The 7952-nt window shown below is 40.7% G+C and overlaps 1 pseudogene; it reads right to left on the bottom strand.

Moving 5' to 3' along the window:
- Positions 1–1607: 1607 nt before the first annotated feature.
- Positions 1608–1725, bottom strand: LOC124717669 (annotated as a pseudogene).
- Positions 1726–7952: the final 6227 nt, after the last annotated feature.

Raw genomic sequence — 7952 nt, 5'->3', positions numbered from 1 at the left:
ACGTCTTTTACCGCAATTTTGTCTCTGTGGTATAGCAATGGAGGTTACTACAGAACGTTATTTGACTGTTGGCATAGTGAAATGAAATGAAAAATATCAAACTTAAGGCCCAAAAAGTACTCTACCTTGCATCAAAGGCTTGGGGAAGAAAGCCCTGACGAAGATTTACCAGGTTCTCTTGTTAGGGGTATGCGTCAATGGGTTAGTCCTCCATTCTGCAGAAAAACACCAAATCCGTAAATTCCCCAGTAAGAAAAATCCTGATGGATGTAACAGAAAACGATACTACAAATTAAAACGGATTATGAATGTTGGAACTTGGATAATATAAGGCTTGCAAAAAATTATGTGAGGCTATGGATGAAGTAAGGTAATTTGAAATGGGCACAGTGGCCTTGCCGAGACGAAACGAAAGAGGAAAGGAAGCGAGCAACTGGACGGTCATAGCAATCTATATAGTGCTGACAATGAAGACAAGCGAGAAAAGGCTGGAGTTTCTATACTTATCAACAAAAACAGAGCTAAAAGCATGAAGGATCAAGGTGCAATAGGTGGCCATATTATAAAATTACAGCTTAAAATAAAAGGGTATGAAGTGGTTGTAATTTTAATGTACGCTCCATCAAATTATGATGGGATTAATATCAAGGATGAACAAGATGAGAAAATAAAACAAATATTGGACAGTATCAACAGCAGGAAAGAGATAATTCTTATAGGTGATTTCAGTGGTCATACTGGATCCAGACTAATAGACGTGGGAACGTATGGGGAAAAGGTTGTGAGCAATAGTGATGATCGACATAGGCATATGACAGCAGTATTCACTAAGGATTCAAAATGCTTGTTTTAAGCATAAAGGTACACATAAATATACATGGGTATAAGCTACGCTTCAAAAAATTTATAATTGACACCATTATATAAAGACAGAAATCATTTATAAAATTTTACAACTTGAAAGCGTATACAGGATGGTCCATTGATATTGACCGGGCCAAATATCTCACGAAATAAGCGTCAAACGAAAAAACTACAAAGAACGAAACTTGTCTAGCTTGAAGGGGGAAACCAGATGGCGCTATGGTTGGCCCGCTAGGTGGCGCTGCCTTAGGTCAAACGGATGTAAACTGCGTTTTTTTAAAATAGGAATCCACATTTCGCAGAGGACGAGGCTAATATAAACTACGTGGTTAGGAGGTTGCACAGAGAATATCAGAAATAGGATTTATCCATTAATTTAGAGAAAACGGAGTATTTGCTTACTGTAGGAGTGGATCAAGACCTGAAGTTAGATTTTGGGATAGTAAGGTATGTGGACTGTTATGAATATTTGGGAGTCACTATTAACAAAAAGAGATCCAATAAAAGTGATATTAAGAACTGCATGCGCCAAGATAGACAAACCACTCCGTCTTCAGGCCACAAGTGGCCCATCAGTACCATCCGACCGCCATGTCATCCTCCGAGGAGGATGCGGATAGGAGGGGCATGGGGTCAGCACACCGCTTTCCCGGTCGTTATGATGGTATTCTTGACCGAAGCCGCTACTGTTCGGACGAGTAGCTCCTCAATTGGCATCACGAGGCTGAGTGTACCCAGAAAAATGGCAACAGCCCATGGCGGCCTGGATGGTCACCCATCCAAGTGCTGACCACGCCCGACAGCGCTTAACTGCCGTGATCTCACGGGAACCGGTGTATCCACTGCGGCAAGGCCGTTGCCTACCAAGATATGCAAGTAATCAAACAATTATATGGAGTTTCGTGAAACACACATATTAGATCACAAACGATGTTTAGAATATTTAAAAGTATTGCAAAAAGTATAACAACTTGTGGAGCAGAAACGTGTGAAATGAAAGAATTAAGAGGAAGTAATTGTCAATGGAGATAGGATTTTGGAGAGGCTGCTGAAGGTTGACGCTACAGGATAAAACTGCAAATTCTGGGGTGGTTTCTATGAAATGGCACGGCCGATTTCCTTCCCCATCCTTTACACAATCCGAACTTGTACTCCGTCTCTAATGACCTCGATGTCGACGGGACGTTAAGCCCAATATTCCTACAGTCATTTACAGGATAAAACTAAAAATGAAAACATTTGTAAGAGAATGAATCTGGACACCACTGTAGTGGATACAACGGAAGCAAAATGACGACTACGGTACGGGCTTTTATGCCGTTCGGGTGAGGACAGATAGCCTAAGAAGATGATGAGATGGATACCAATCAATAGCAGAAAAGACGAATCCCTGAAAACCTCAGGGGATAGGGAGTCAGAAGAGCTATGTGAGAGAGGAATTTGCGGGTGGAAGAGTGGAAGCTGGGATGCGAGGAAGAACAGTGCTATATTAAATCTTGGAAAAAAGTATCATTCCAGCAACAGAATACACGTGCTCGCACAGGTCTATTTCAAAAGTGCACTATCTGAGTTCAAAATAATATTTCACGCAGTCTAATCCCCGTCTAATGATACTTCGTCCTATTTCGTAACTTGAAAACACTGCTTGGAGCGAGATACTTGTTTATTCATCAATGGGTAACAAGTACCGTGCGGAATACGGAACAAATTCCCTTTTTGAAAGGAAATAATGGAAATTTTGGGAACAAATGAACAGATTCTAATGGGATATATGTAGAAAAATCGTTCAGTAAAAGTGTGTTATTGTCATTAAATTTATCAATACAGCCTCGTAGAAGTATCTGTTTGGGGCAACGGAATCAACGTTAAACTGTTGCGTATGACCTCGCCGTTATCAGGAAGACGTTACGAAATGGAAATAAGAAAATTAATGAATGTCAGATTTGTACCGCAACGTTTCCGCAATAGACATAGCTGAAAACAGTTACGTCAATTACACGAATAAATTCCATAATTACCGTATCAAAGACCTTTATCAAGAAACTTTATAGACATTGCCATTATGGAGATAACACAATGCTTTAGAATCTCTGAAGACAATGGGATGATGCTATGCATTAGTTACAACTTGTGTCAGAAATAAAATTAGTTGCAAAATCAGTTGTCAAGCAAAACATATAATAAGTAGAAATATTTTTTGTACCACGAAATAATGCTTAGTTTCCAATCTGTTAAAAATAAAAAAATTGAAAAAACATAAAATATTAGCTTTGACTCTAAATTGCTGTTGGCCATCATTATTCAGGTCAAGTGATTTTAAATCGCAAAACACAAAAAAATGCAATTATATTTTGTATCAGATCGTCATGGTTCATTTATTTTATTTATTTCTGGTCTGCTTATTGCTCTCAGTTAAAAGCGATTAAAAGGGATAATTTTTCGATACTATTTCTCTCCTGCATTTTTTTTTTACTTTAAAACGTCATTTACATGTACTGATCGGAATAGAATCAATATTCTCAACAAGGAAGAGAGAGCTATTTGCAATGTTTTATAAGCACTTTCCGTTAAGATCCCTCCGTTACAGAAACACGCCCGCATATCGTGGTCGTGCGGTAGCGTTCTCGCTTCCCACGCCCGGGTTCCCGGGTTCGATTCCCGGCGGGGTCAGGAATTTTCTCTGCCTCGTGATGGCTGGGTGTTGTGTGCTGTCCTTAGGTTAGTTAGGTTTAAGTAGTTCTAAGTTCTAGGGGACTGATGACCACAGCAGTTGAGTCCCATAGTGCTCAGAGCCATATGAACCATATACAGAAACACGCACACGCGCACACACACACATACTCTCTCACACACACACACACACACACACACACACACAAACATATGCAGTAACGCCTGCATACAATAATTCTTGCTGACAGTTATCATTCGATCAAGACACTTCGGTCTGTAAAACCCAGAGTTTTGTGCAAGACATCCAAGCTTTGCGCTACGTGAGCCGACTTTCTGTTTTAAAACAATAACTATTCGACAAGATACTGTTTGATCCACGTTTTGTGGGAGAACCTCAGGAATAGTAAGTGATTTGGCAGCACTGTGCATTCTCGAGCCTCGCACATGGAAGACTTTATACAGAAAATCTTAGTCTGATTTTTCAAAGTAACTCATTCATACGACATACCATCATGGTCATGGATCAAACTAAAAGACGGTGTGCAACATAGGCTTACTGTGTGACGTTATTTAAAAGAATGAGTGGTAAGATCGGTGGATCATGTATGATGGTTCCGTTCCGTAGCCATTGAGAGTTCCTTATTTCAATCGTGCGGATTTCTTTCTATGGAAACCAGAGAAGGTGCATGACAGGACATAATCATAGTCCATGATTGAGTTGACGTCACGTTTTCACGCAGCTATGATGTTCCCGAAGGTAACAATGCCAATGAATCAGCGTTCAAAAACCGCTTCTTGCTGTAAAATGATACATTCTGAAACCGGTTTGTAAATTAATACAAATATGTTCAGGGATTTTAATTGTATGAACTTTCTATTGTGGTTGTAAGAAGTTATGTAAGAAGGCTGTATAGGTTTTTATGTAGGTAACACCACGTAGCGCTCTGTATGAAAATCACTGACTGTGCTGTGTGCAGTCTGTGGCTGGTTTGCATTGTTGAAATTTTTGCTATTGTAGTGTTGGGCAGTTGGATGTGAAAAGAGGGTAGCGTTGCGGAGTTGGAGGTGAGCCGCCAGCAGTGGTGGATGTGGAGAGCGAGATGGCGGAGTTTTGAGAGCGGACGATCTGGACGTGTGTCCATCAGAAACAGTACATTTGTAATACTTCATATCATGAACTGATATATATGTGATGACTTTTGAATATTATTAAGGTAAATACATTGTTTGTTCTCTATCAAAATCTGTCATTTCTCTCTTTACTTATTCTGATCAATACTAAACTGTCACACAATATTTTTAGCGCAATGCAATCTGACTTTCAATAATCCCTACAAAAGAATGTCCCTGACTAACAATAACCTATACCATTCATGAATAATTTACCCCACAAAAATCTTCGTTACTCGAACTACTGCAATACAGCGAGCGCCAATACTGCCAGCTAAATAAAAGATTCTAACTACTGAAGGCACTAACTAATGATAGGCATATATATATAGTTCATGATACACAGTATTACAAATTTACTCTTTCTGTTTTTGATGGACAGACGTCCAGATCGTCCGCTCTCAAAATTCTGCCATCTCTCTCCCCACATCCACCACGGCTGGCGGCTCACCTCCAACTGCGCAACGCTACGCTCTGTTCACATCCAACTGCCTAACTCTACAACAGCAAAAACTCTAACAATGCAAACCAGTCACAGACTGCACACAGCACAGTCAGTGATTTTCATCCTGGCGCTACGTGGCGTTACCAACATAAAAACCTAAACAGCCTACTTACAGTTATTTTGTACCATGTATGAACATGAAACTTCCTGGCAGATTAAACCTGTGTGGCGGGCGGGAACTCGAACCTGGAACCTCTGCCTTTCGCGGACAAGTAATCTACCGACTGAGCTAATGAAGAACGACTCACCGCACGCCCTCGCAGCTTTACTTCCGCCAGCACCTCATCTCCTGTCTTAAGGTAACCTCTGGCGTGCCACAGGGGAGTGTTACGGGACAATTGCTTTTCACAATATATATAAATGACCTAGTCGATAGTGTCGGAAGTTCCATGCGGCTTTTCGCGGATGATGTGTAGTATACAGAGAAGTTGCAGCATTAGAAAATTGTAGCGAAATGCAGGAAGATCTGCAGCGGATAGGCACTTGGTGCAGGGAGTGGCAACTGACCCTTAACATAGACAAATGTAATGTATTGCGAATACATAGAAAGAAGGATCCTTTATTGTATGATTATATGATAGCGGAACAAACACTGGTAGCAGTTACTTCTGTAAAATATCTGGGAGTATGCGTGCGGAACGATTTGAAGTGGAATGATCATATAAAATTAATTGTTGATAAGGCGGGTACCAGGTTGAGATTCATTGGGAGAGTCCTTAGAAAATGTAGTCCATCAACAAAGGAGGTGGCCTACAAAACACTCGTTCGACCTATACGTACTTGAGTATTGCTCATCAGTGTGGGATCCGTACAAGATCGGGTTGACGGAGGAGATAGAGAAGATCCAAAGAAGAGCGGCGCGTTTCGTCACAGAGTTATTTGGTAACCGTGATAGCGTTACGGAGATGTTTAACAAACTTAAGTGGCAGACTCTGCAAGAGAGGCGCTCTGCATCGCGGTGTAGCTTACTCGCCAGGTTTCGAGAGGGTGCGTTTTTGCCTGAGGTATCGAATATATTGTTTCCCCCTACTTATACCTCCCGAGGAGATCACGAATGTTAAATTAGAGAGATTAGAGCGCGCACGGAGGCTTTCAGACAGTCGTTCTTCCCGCGAACCATACGCGACTGGAACAGGAAAGGGAGGTAATGACAGTGGCACGTAAAGTGCCCTCCGCCACACACCGTTGGGTGGCTTGCGGAGTATAAATGTAGATGTAGATGTAGATGCAGATATTTTCGCAGAACGTCTCCTGCGTGCCTTGAGAGCCCAGAACGGCTGGAAGACAGGATATTACAGACGTCACTTAGCCACATCTTGGGGGATTGTTTTCAGGGTGAATACCCTTTCTTCCAGGAGTGCTTGGTCTCGTGAGATATGCAGGAGAACATCTGTGAAGTTTGGAAGGTAGGAGATGAGGCACTGGAGAAACAAAAAATTTGAGAGCGAATCGCTAATCGTGCTTGAATGGCTCAACGGTAGAGAACATGCCCCCGAAAGGGAATATCTCGAGTTACACAGCACATAATTTTAATCTGCCAGTATCTTTCAAATCAACACAAACTCCCCTGCGAAGTGAAAGTTCATTTTATGTTTATCAACACACTGGAAGATAAGAATTGCTGGTACTAAAGCAAAATTCTACGCCAAAGAACACCATCAGCCATTCACCATCCACTGGTGGTAAAGGCTTTCCCTAGATTTCTGCACGCATTACAGCCTTCAGAAATACGCACCATATTGTTACCGCATACTTACTACTCCCATGTACATTGCATTAGGTCGTCTTCTCTGTCTTCTTTGACGTCTGTATTTTATTAGCAACTGGAATCCCGTTTGAGATACATCGGAAGCCTAGTTTTAAAAAATCTGTTTGTTTTACCGAAAACATACCAGGAATTCTTATATTGCTGGTTCTTTAGTTGTCAAGGACCCGAAATAAAAAAAATTAACCATCTGTTTCTGTGACGTCATTTATACGATTTTCTTTCTACTGCACTGATTGCACATTATTTTCCTTCGATTATAATAGATGCTCGAGCCCGCTCTTTCACTGATTATAAGACCTGTTTTTTCAATTCACTCAAATTTTTGCCGATATCTTGATTATATATTATTTTAGTCTTATTATTATTATTGGTTTTTATGTCCTTTACGGTCTGTCAGGAGTTCTGAGTTCCACTTTAACGTAATGGCACATATAATGTTCTCTATCGTTTGAGGACTGGCGGGATTAGGGCGCCCGGTTTGTTCACAGTCTGGTACGTAGTTAACACTGTACAGAACTTTCATGGTTTATCTGCGGCTCCAGAATAGTTTGAATCTCAACGTGCATGTAGTTGGAAGTGGGCCATTCTGTGCTTATATTTATTCCGGTCGGTCTTCGTATTTTTTAATCATTTTGTGGTAAGTTTAGGCTAATACTTATTTATAAGCACAACACAATGAAATTTTTACAAAATTTTCGTATAAAAAGTCCCATAACGCTGTAGCCCCGTGCTTCTCCATGACTGTCTATGACAAGAAAGTAGAAAGATAACAATTTACTGGAGTTAATAGAGGCGGATTTTCAATCTGAACGAAAATGATATCACCCCCTAAATTAGTCATCGACAGATTATTCCCACTTATTCTCCAGAAGTGAAAAAAAACGGATTTGAAAATAGCAGTGATAACAAGAAACATCTCCCAGCTCTTTTCAGAATAAAAGAAAACAGAAATGACTTTCACTTTCAGATGGA

The sequence above is a fragment of the Schistocerca piceifrons genome, chromosome 1 (genome assembly GCF_021461385.2).
Source record: "Schistocerca piceifrons isolate TAMUIC-IGC-003096 chromosome 1, iqSchPice1.1, whole genome shotgun sequence".
Lineage (NCBI taxonomy): Eukaryota > Metazoa > Arthropoda > Insecta > Orthoptera > Acrididae > Schistocerca > Schistocerca piceifrons.
Note: the sequence above shows the minus strand (reverse complement) of the source record. Positions and strands in the feature narration are given on the sequence as shown.